The sequence below is a fragment of the Alligator sinensis genome, unplaced genomic scaffold, assembly GCF_000455745.1.
Source record: "Alligator sinensis unplaced genomic scaffold, ASM45574v1 scaffold547_1, whole genome shotgun sequence".
NCBI lineage: Eukaryota > Metazoa > Chordata > Crocodylia > Alligatoridae > Alligator > Alligator sinensis.
The window spans coordinates 1,810,911-1,813,499 of record NW_005842217.1 but is presented as its reverse complement, the minus strand read 5'-3'; the positions used below and the strand labels follow the sequence as shown (position 1 = coordinate 1,813,499).

At 55.7% G+C, this 2,589-nt stretch overlaps 1 protein-coding gene across 2 annotated transcripts in view; it reads right to left on the bottom strand.

Annotated features, from left to right (window-relative positions):
* LOC102373826 (protein argonaute-1) overlaps nucleotides 1–2,583 on the bottom strand; it is a 42,270-nt gene extending 39,687 nt beyond the window's left edge. For both annotated transcript variants that reach the window (XM_025208055.1, XM_006027005.3), the window contains exon 1: nucleotides 2,560–2,583. The gene's annotated coding sequence lies outside the window, so the exon portion shown is untranslated. The remainder of the gene's footprint in view (nucleotides 1–2,559) is intronic.
* Between the last annotated feature and the right edge of the window lie 6 nt (nucleotides 2,584–2,589).

Here is a 2,589-nt window from a genome sequence, read left to right as displayed (position 1 = left end):
CAGATCAAGACAAGGCATGATGGCCCTAGGGACAAGATCCTGCTTTGATTTTGAAGTTAACCATCACTCCATCCCCATCCCAGCCCTGGCAATTACAGGTTTCCCCTCGATTTATGCGGGTTCTTTATATGCGAATTCGCTCTTATGCGATGAGCATATTTAGACCTATAATTCGCTATATGCGAGGTAAGTTCACTCTTATGCGATCAGCATAGATGCCCCCCTGCCCAAACAGGTAAGTCTGTGGGGGGAGGGGAAAGGGCCGTGGCCCCACTCACCCCAGCCCCAGCTATATCACACACAGGCTCAGCAGAAGAAAAGAATGCAGGTCTACCCTGATACACAGATTTTCCTCAGCACATCTCAAAGCACCTCTATGGGAGGTACGGCCCTTCCCCTCTTTATCAGGTAAGAAACTGGAGGCAGAGAAAGGAGGAGCGACTTACCCATAAGCCACACAGCAAGTTGCCGGTGGAGTCAGGAGTGAAAACCCAGACTCCTGCTCACTTCTAGGTCATGTCAGGCAGAACATGAATAGGCTAGTATTAAGAACTGGCACATCATTCTCCCCAGTCCAGACACAGCTGAAGATGTTCTTGCATCACACTTACAGCACCAGCACACTAACTCACACTTTAGTATTTCCAAGTGAAAGTTACTTTACCCCATGCAATCACATTTTAACAGGCATCAGGCTCAGCCTGGCCTCACTAGTCCAATGGAAGCCAAGGACTCCCCCTCTCTCCCTCCTTCTGGCCTTGTCAACCCCCTCCCTCTATTTCAAGCCACACAATACAACTCAGAACTGCATTTGAGATCAAGTTGTTCACAGATGCCGCATTAAAGAGAATTAAATGCTCTGCAGAACCGTATGGAAAGAGAAATCCAAGTCAAGTTTGGAGGGGGCAGTTTTAAAAAGAATTATTGAGTGTCTGAAGAAAGGCCAATGATGAGACCATTTGTTAGCCATTCCCATTTAACTGGGCATGCTGGGGGGAGAACAATGTTGATGTACCAAGATGAATCTCTTTAGCAACAGTCCCTGCCTCCCCTCTCCAGCTGTCAGGCATGCAGAGAAACCCCCAGCTTTGCGCATGCCTCAAACCTCAGAGAGACAGAAACCGCTTCATTCTGTCACCAGAAAGCAGCAGCAATTGGCCCTTGTGTCCTAACAAGAGAGCGTTATCGTTCCCACTTCCAAGCCAGGCTCTTTTTGCCACCTCTTACCCGAGGCATCTTCTTTGCACACAAAGACAGAGGCTGGGTAGGGAAGAAACATGGGGGGGCAAGATAGGTTTGCCACCCCTTGAAAAACAAGTCACTTGAGAGGTTTGGTGCCATAACAGAGCCTGTGACAGTCCGGGACCATGGCAGTTGAACTTGTATGTATGCCCAGCCCTCAGCAAGGACATGCACCTGCTGTTCGACTCCTGCACTGCCCTTCACAGGGGCCCAAGCCCCCCAGGTCCCCTCCCCACCTCATGAAATAGCACAATGCCTTCCCTGCTTAGTCAGCAGCCCCCTCCTCTAAAACCAGCTCTGTTCCCAGCACCCCATGAAGCCCTCACTGGGCCACACAAGACTCCCAGCTGGGTAGGCAGCTTAAAGGACCCCTCCCATCTTCTAACCCCACATAGCGAGCTGCAACCCCTTGCTGGGCCAGCTACATCCTGCACCCCCTCCTGCAGCAGGTGAAGCACGGTACAGCCCCTGCACTATCCTCCCCCCAGTGCAGCCCTCTCTCCCTGGAGAAACCCCACTCTTGCAACACAGTCCACTCAGATACCCCCTCCCGCTCTCTGCAGCCTTCCTGGTCCCCACTTCAGGGCCACTCACCCCCACGGGACGCCTGTACCTGCTGCTCCTCTTCCCCTTCACCACCCCCCAGCCTGCTTGCCATGTGCCCCAGCACCAAACCAACTGGCCCCCACTGCGGTCCATCCCTTAAGCTGCACAGTGCCCCTCCCACAGCCAGAAACAACCCTCCATGCTCCACTGCCCCTGCCCCAGGCACTCGCAGCCCACCAGCCAGCTGCACTAGCTCCCCCCTCCCAGCCCCAACCACTCTGCCTTGCCCCAGCAACGCATGGCCTCCCCAACGGAGCCCCAGCTCCTCCCTGCACACCATGCTGCCTCCCCTGCTGCACCCCCCACCCACTGCACTGCATTGCCTCTGCACCCCCTACCCCAATGCATGGCACTCACTGCTGCACCCCCACCCCACAGCATCTCTAACCCACTGCATAACCCTGCACCCCAAGTCACTGCATCTCCTACTACAACCCCCGACTCCACTGCACCCCCCACCCCAATGCAGCGTACCCCCACCCCACGGCACTCACAACCGCACCGTTCCCCCTACCCATTGCATTACACTGCACTGCCCCACTGCATGGCACCCTCTACCCCACTACAGAGCACTGCATTCCCACCCCACTGCACACCCCACCACCCCCCCACCGACCCACTGCATAATCCTGCACCCCACTACACCGCGTTGCACTACACCCCCTGCCCCACTGCACTCCCCACCCGGTGCCCGGGGCCCTCACACGGTACCTGCTCCCGAGGGTCCTGCTTCCATCCCAT